Source organism: Piliocolobus tephrosceles, chromosome 12 (assembly GCF_002776525.5).
Source record: "Piliocolobus tephrosceles isolate RC106 chromosome 12, ASM277652v3, whole genome shotgun sequence".
NCBI lineage: Eukaryota > Metazoa > Chordata > Mammalia > Primates > Cercopithecidae > Piliocolobus > Piliocolobus tephrosceles.
Window position 1 is genome coordinate 61448187 of NC_045445.1, and position 8752 is coordinate 61456938.

The 8752-nt window shown below is 34.5% G+C and overlaps 1 protein-coding gene across 1 annotated transcript in view; it reads right to left on the reverse strand.

Annotated features, from left to right (window-relative positions):
- PCDH11X (protocadherin 11 X-linked) overlaps positions 1 to 8752 on the reverse strand; it is an 808894-nt gene that overhangs the window by 184559 nt on the left and 615583 nt on the right. The gene's annotated exons all lie outside the window — the stretch shown is intronic.

The following is an 8752-nucleotide window of genomic DNA, read 5'->3' on the forward strand; positions in this document are numbered from 1 at the left end:
AGAAAGAAAGAAAGAAAGAAAGAAAGAAAGAAAGAAAGAAAGAAAGAGAGAGAGAAAGAGAAAAGTGGGAGAGGTGGTTCATACCTATAATCCCATAATCCCACACTTTGGGAAGCCAAGGCAGGTAGATCACTTGAGGCCAGGAATTTGAAACCATCCTGGGCAGCACAGCAATATCCCATTGATTTGGTTTGGCTGTGTCCCCACCCAAATCTCACCTTGAATTGTAATAATCCCCATGTGTCCAGGGTTGGGCCAGGTGGAGATAACTGAATCATGGGGATGGTTTCCCCCATACTGTTCTAGTGGTAGTGAATAAGTCTTACAAGATCTGATGGTTTTATAAATGGGAGTTCCCCTGCACAAACTTTCTCTCTTGCCTGCCAGCATGTAGGATGTGCCTCTCACCTTCTGCCATGATTGTGAGGTCTCCCTAGCCATGTGGAACTGTGAGTCCATTAAACCTCTCTTTCTTTATAAATTCCCCAGTCTCAGGTATGTGTTTCTCAGGGGCATGAAAATAGACTAATATACCTGTCTCTACAAAGAATAATAATGATAAAAAATTAGCTACTTGGGAGGTTCTGGCAGAAGAACTTCTTAAGCCCAGGAGTTGGAGGGTACTGTGAGCTATGATCATGTTACCACACTCCAACCTAGGTGATCAGTCAAGTCCTTGTCTCTTAAAAAGAAAAGAAAATTTAAATTTTGAGTGTGGCTGTACATCATTACTTAAGGTATTCATTAATTGAATATATGTTTTTAAAAATTCACCCTTCTTCTTTACCCTATAAATTTAATTCATTATGAATAAACATATTTAACATAGTCTGCCAGAGACTGATACTTACATTTTGTCTTTTCTTCTCTTAAGCTATGTCAATGAAAAAAGTAGTATCATGTAATTATAGAATCTTGCTAAGATTAGTGAAAAATATATGTTTGACAGTTATGAAAGATGGTTCATTTATGTTCTTTTCATTCAGTTTCCTTTTGTTAAACCAAGCGTTAAACAGCATAGGGGTAAATGGCAAAAGTCTTTGCACACCATGGCATGAATGTATAAATAGAAAAATCTATTGAATAGGAAGATAGATAGATATAGATAGATAGATAGATAGATAGATAGATAGATAGATAGATAGATGATAGATAGATAGAAAGAAAGATAAAATTTAGGTTAAAATACATCTATAAGAATGTTGTGCTTATACTCTGTGATCTTAGAAGATGAAAGAATGATATAATAATATATATAATAATAACTCTTATTGGATCCCAAATAAGTAGCTTACTCTAGGCAAAGTGAGTTTGCTTTTGGTATTCTCCTGCTTCTAGGAGGGCTACTGTGTGTTCAGAACCTTTTCACACTGCTTCACCACAAGTCACATCACTAATGCTTTTTGATTATGAAAGGACAGGCACATGTCAATTTATTCCTATATTGTAAGTCTTGATATATCGACAAAAATGAAGACAAGAACAATAGTTATCATTACTGTTCAAGTAAAAGACTTCAAGCACTAGTCAAGGAGCTTTACATACATTATATCATTTGTCCTGCACATCTACCCTCTGTTATATCCATTTTATAGGAAAATCGGGATTCACTTTCAGGACTGATTCCAACCTCATGTTTTTTACACTATTCTACGCTGAGGGTCATTTTTGTAATCAATTACAAGTCCCATAGCACTGACATTTTGGCAACACTATGTCAACTTTACTCTTCACGAAGACGTTCTCAGAGCATAAAATCTAAGAAAAAAGAATAGAGCATATGGGACCTCTTCCAGCTGCCTTTCATCTCCTTCATATGTTCATACAACTTTCTGTTACTAATCCTAAAGGGTGAGTGATCCACACTGCGAATGTAGGCCAAAAGAATATGTTTCCAAAATGTAGGAGCAACCAGGAAAGAAGTTTGAATACTGTTTAATATTACTATCACTGCAAATAATAGGAATTATTTATATGCTAACTATTCATTTCCTCATCATATTTATTTGCTGGGTCAGGCTCAATGCAGGAACAAGAACAGCAAATGATTTAAAAAACTTTTTTTGAATAAGTTTATTGTTGATTAACAACAATTACAATCTCTCTTTAAAAACAAAGACACAAAAAGCAAAACAAACAACAAAAAACACCACTATGAATTCCCCCTTCACCATTTTCTATTGCAGAAACTAAGGTAGTTCATTTATTGTCTATTCCTTGTTAAACTAAACTACATTAGCCAAGTCCAGATTTATATTAATGGATTTACAGTATGCTTTGGAGTAATACAACATGACTTTCTATATCTCAACCAAAATTGTATTGAAGATAATTTAACTCACAAATAAGTTTTAATTGATCTAAAACACAAAAATTAAAAATAGGAATTTTGAAAACTTATAAAAGTTTGTTCACTAGGTTTTCCTGTGGATTTTGTTAATGATTTGGAACTCTAATTATAAAACTTCATAGCCAGTAGTGAAAACAAAATCATAATGATGCTATCAATATACTGAGTGGTTATTTTTGTCAAAAATACATTTTAATCTTATTTAGCTGTCATATATATGAACAAATAAATATCTCCCCTCCTCCTTTTTAACATAGAGGGCCCATGGAAATTACAGTCGTTTTCCAGTAGAATTTATTTAGCAACTGTTTTCCATATGTACACTACAAGTATTTACTCAACTCCTACTTGATATGAAACACTGAATTACCTACCATGGGAAATGCAGCCAAATAAAGAAGGTATTTTGAGCCATATAACATTTATTAATCCATCTGGTGAAATTTCTCAATTTTGAAGAGGTGGATTTGATGTCACTCATATCTTTTAATATCATATGCTGGAGAGTAAAACTTTAAAATGCAAAGCTATCTTTAAATATATCTTATAAAGTAAAATTAGATGTGCATAACTTAATTTATGAAATCTTTTAATTTAATCTAAATGGTATTTCTGTGGAAAACTACCAATATAAATATGGTTGTAGAAATTATTAGTCATTAGAAACTTTAAGAGAATGGTGCCATATTATTTGGAATCATTTAAAAATTTTTAAATGACAATGCAATTTTAAAAGACCATGAAATGAAGGCTACAAAGGAAGAAAAAAGAAAATAACAAGGACAATACTGGTAATACAAATGCAAAAGAATCATTACCTATGATAAAATGGTCAATTCATTATTACTATTTGAAGAATGCTTTTATTCATATCTCTTGGGTGGTGTGTTTCTGAGTCAATCAAATATTAAGTAAATGTATTGTTAAACCATTCTGTCCTTTATATTAAAATATGTAAAAATTACTATGTTAATGAAAACTTAATTGCCGAGTTAGAAGTAGTATTTCCTTTATAGTGTTTCTTTAAAGGGAATTTAAAATTTGTTTAAGATTTTAACCTTGTCTATGTTGTCAGAGGAGTAAAAAAAAGATGAACTTCTACATATAAGCTCATTAATTTCTATATAGATGATACATACAGAGAGAATTCAGTTTTTAAGCAGTACGTAGCTTCCCAAATTCTTGCCTTGATCCTGTATTGTAAGGTGGAGAATTTCAGGTAGAGAATGACAGAAAGATTGACCATTTATTCTCATGTCATGTGATGATAATCTGATTAAGATTACTGAGGTTTGAACTAATAGGTATCTTAGACATGATATGGAAAAATAGAAATACTTCCATTTCTCCCCCTCAACTCCAAAGTAATAGCTTCAGTTTCTGTACATTTTCAAATGCTTTGATTACTTATAACTACATTTTTCCCCGTACCTCCTTATACGTGTGAGTAAACTTGTCAAAAACAAAAATTGAGTTCTATTTTAAGTGTTAAACTCAAGTGCAATTTTGTAAGTCCTTCATACTTCCTTTGTATCATAGTGTTAATTAAAAGACAGCATTATCATCTAGGTAAAAAAAAAAAAAAAAAATGCCCCTTTTCAAAATACAACTATGCAAAGAGTCAGATATCTTCAATGGAAAGTTCCTGTCTACAGATAAATTTCATAAATGTATTACTACCACCACACAAAATATCAACACATTTTCTTCACAAGTGTGGAGACTTATAGGTATTAAAGAAAATATGGAGACAATTTACCGTTTTCCATTACAACTTGAAGGAGACTGTTAGAAATCCCGCACTTTTAATTTAATTTCCAAGAAGCAATATTTTATAGTAAAGTTGAGGTAAGCTTTCTTTTACATTTCATCTTTTAGAAAAAGAAAGGAAAGAATGCCTCCTGCAGGTAAAGCTGCACTTTGTAAACTGATTAGAAGAATAAGTAAAATGAAACTCACTTTAGCTTGTAATTCAACCATTAGTTTCTATCAGAGATGACCTTTCAAAGTCAAAGTTTTGAGAATTAAAAGATGTATTCTCTCAATAAAACTATAAAACATATGCTACCATGCATTACAGATGGTTGCAAACAGTGTTGTAAACCTGATTTATTTTTATTTATGTGCTATATATAGTGCTGCGTCTGCCATCACCTTACTGCCTCATAACGATGAGCCACATGTGAGAAACCGCAGTATAATTACAATAAGTTGTATTTTCATAATATTTCTAAGACCTATTTTAAGCCAATCTTCCACAACAGAAATGACATAATTTTGTTCCTCTGAGACTTAAATATATTTTCTAACACATAATTGACTATGGATTGAGGACTGATCTCATGGAGGTTGCAAATTATTGTTAGAGAAATGGTCAAAGTTCAATCACATAGCCAATACATTTACAGCCACTGAGAAGAACAAATCACCTGAAACCAAGTTGTTCTATTTGCAAAGGTAGCTCACTCTTGGACATAATTAGTAAAAACCATTGACATTATCAGAGAAAGTAAATACTATAAAGTAAAATTCATAAACTGCTCAATTGATATTGGAAAATTAATGTTTTAATCAAGCAACTGTGCCAAACTTCTGAACAAACATGTAATCAATTGCCATGGGAAATTGTATAGTATTAATTCTTAACAGTTATTTTTCAAATTAAATACTTTTGTTCTGAATTTTATCTAGCATTATCTCCACCTTATAGATGAGAGTACAAAAGTTCAAAAATGGAATCAGAACAGAAATATTATACATATTAAGATGAATTGTCACAAAATTTTACAAGAAGGCCTGAAGTTTAATAGAATGCTATTTAGAGGATATTTTCACAGTGGGTGAAATCCTAAAGATGCTTGCAATATAATAAGCTCAAGTTTATAAATTTTAATCCTAGGAAAGTAGTCATTGATAACTGTTCTCTAATGACATTTAAAGCAGATGACAAGGCTCATGTTCTCATATTGAGCATAGTTTATGCTTGTACACAGACAGAATCTCCCAAGATCAGAGCGTTTATTTCTCTGTTGTTTAACAACATACTAGAAGTTTTAAGAAAACATGTATTGGAAGAAAAGTTATCAATTACTTCTAAACCTTTTCTCCTCATCAACAAACCTGAATGTGTTACTATTACCTGTCAGTGAGGCTCACTAGCCAGCAATTCTCAACAAGGCTATGCATGGCACCGCTATGGGCTTCAGAGAATCTGGATAGTAAGGAGGCGTAATTTTTAAGAGCCCATTGTTTGTCGTGATATACATCCCCCATAGGAGCACTCCCACCCACTCGCCCTCCTTGAAAATTAAGGATCTCTCTTCCCCTCATAAGGCATAGCATACTACAAGAAGGGCCTGAATACAAAAGCATTGAAAACACTACCTGTCCTAGCTTTCGTTAGCTGGGGGTGGATTATTATTTTAAAATTTCACTCCTTGACTTTGGCTTTCAAAGATGGCCCATTTAATTCCTAAAGCATATGTATGGCAGATACTAGTAACCAACAACAAAATTATCTGTGACATTAATGATCAGGGTGCTAGCTGTCTCATCTGTGCTATCTGGTCGTGTGATTCTGTAGGAGATACAGATTTCTCAAACTGTTTATTTTTTATAGGCCAATTGAGAGCATAACAACTGTAAATTGTTTATCTTAGGTTGTTTCCTGTGTTCTCAGGAGTTTATTTTCAAATACTGTTGGATTTCTCATTGGTCAAGGTAGGCTTTATGATACAGGTAGAAGGGGAAATCCACTTATATTCTGAGTTAACTTCTCCTAAATAAATCCAGCGACTATTTATGCTAGCTTCAGTTATTGACTACTGCCAAGAAAATTAGTTATCATTTTCCCTATAAATTAGCATTTTAATTTTCACTAAAAAATACAGGTCCAAAAAAAACAGCTTGGAGGCATCTAGAATGGATTTGGCCACACTGAGGCATCACATCTGGTACAGGACATATTCAATTCAAACGTTGATAGAGTGGTATCCGGTCTCTATGAAGTGTTATCCCCTCTTGCTTTATATACTCTGACTGTATATGGGTTCATCTGCTCCGTATTCACCCTACCATATTTGTCATAAAAGCTCTCTTGCTCTGAAGAGACGGTGAAATTATAAATTTCCAGGTGTTTTGGCAGTTGTGGTACAAGCTGGATTTATTTACTCATATTAATTATATCATCTAAGAAGCTAAAAGGCTAGATTTTCAGATAGCACAACCGTACCAGCATGATCACTGAAAGAAAATAAGTAAGTAAATGTACAAGAGTTTGCTATAATATAAAAAGAGAGAAAGAAAGAAAAAGAAAAAGAAATGGCACTTCTATAAATACACATGAACAAAGCTCATGGAGTGCTAGCCATTCAACCACCTGTCCTATCTGTAGCTGGGAGGGGCCATATCATGAAGTGCTAAAAAGAGTTTGGCCTAGAATATCAAAGGCACAGAAGGAAATAAAGAGGGACACCAGAAAAGGGCAATGATGACAACAGGTACTTTTGCCTTGCACATGCTCCTGTCTTACTCTATGATCTTCAAGCAATAAAGCCAGGAAGGGAAAAATTTACTCTCACCTTGGTGGGACAGAAGAGAGAATAACACACTGCAAGGAAAACAGAAGGCAAAGCACAAGAATGTGTACAAAGCAGTCCACTGCTACATCACTCAACCTGTTACGGACACAGTTGTACAGTTCATTTTATGCTAATGTGTGCTATCAATTTCCAGAGAAATTCATTGTCACTTCATTTTGATGCACACGTATATTCTACAAGAGTTTTATTATGATTCTGAATGTAACACCTGCAAGAGATGCTGCTCTATCATTTGTACACTGGTATGAGAAATTACAATGACATTGGTAGATGCTCATTTGAGGCTCATAAATAAAATTTTTCTTTCTTTTTTTTTTTTTTTTTTTTGAGACAAGAGTCTTGCTCTGTCGCCCAGGCTAGAGTGCAGTGGCGTGATCTCGGCTCACTGCAAGCTCCGCCTCCCAGGTTCAAGCGATTCTCCTGCCTCAGCCTCCTGAGTAGCTGGGACTACAGGCGCCCGCCACCACGCCTGGCTAATTTTTTTGTATTTTCAGTAGAGACAGGGTTTCACTGTGTTAGCCAGGATAGTCACTATCTCCTGACCTCGTGATCCACCCGCCTCGGCCTCCCAAAGTGCTGGGATTACAGGCATGAGCCACCGCGCCCAGCAATAAAATTTTTCATATCTCTTTTAGTAAAACCCATTTCAACAGTACAGTTAAACACTCTAATAGCAAGCTCAATCAATTCTATTACAATTATTAAAAGAGTTGGATTTCTTAGGATGGAGTATGGACACATGCCATACATAGTATAATATAATTTAGATTATGCAAATATAATGTAATTTAGATTATATGTCATGTCTTCATTTATTGGTGATTTCACTAACGAAATTTTATGTTAACCAGCACCATAATACTTCATAGGTCCTACTTTTAGCTAATTTCTGAAACAATGAATATTAATACATTTATGAGATTTCAGAAAAATATTTTCCATTGGAAGAGTGTTATTACTGGTACTAAGAGCAATAATGGCAATAAAATAATTAACAGTTATGAGAACTTATACTATACCAGGTGTACCATGTACAGCTATCAATTGCTTTACAAAATAAGCATTATTATCACCCTTATATTTTAGATTAGCAAACGAAGGCTCAGAGGTGTTAAATCATTTGCACACTTTAAAAAACTAGTAACTATGAAAAGTGGAATTTAAAGCTGTGCCTGTCTGCACTCATCTGACACTAAGCTTTTGCTATATTGGTCAATAGCCCACAGAAAAGTGAAACCTCAGAACATGATTAATCTGAAGTTCATGAAATAAATCTTGATTTCTTTAGTAAAGCATGGTTACTGTTATTGCTTTCTGTCCCAGGATACAATATTAGAGGTTATTTTTTAAACTGGAAAAAAATTGGAAACTTAGTGCTTTTAAGATTATGTCTTCCAAATGGTTTTAGGTATATGTGTGCATGTGCATAGGCATAAAGGTAAATAATTATAGGGGAAACTACTAAAATAATTCTCCTTTTTCAACTGTCTCCCACTTCACTAACCCTTAAATTTTCCTTTCTTTGGGTTTTTTTTTTTTTTTTTTTTTGAGACGGAGTCTCGCTCTGTCGCCCAGGCTGGAGTGCAGTGGCCGGATCTCATCTCACTGCAAGCTCCGCCTCCCGGGTTCACGCCATTCTCCTGCCTCAGCCTCCCGAGTAACTGGGACTACAGGCGCCCGCCACCGCGCCCGGCTAGTGACGGGGTTTCACAGTGTTAGCCAGGATGGTCTTGATCTCCTGACCTCGTGATCCGCCCGTCTCGGCCTCCCAAAGTGCTGGGATTACAGGCTTGAGCCACCG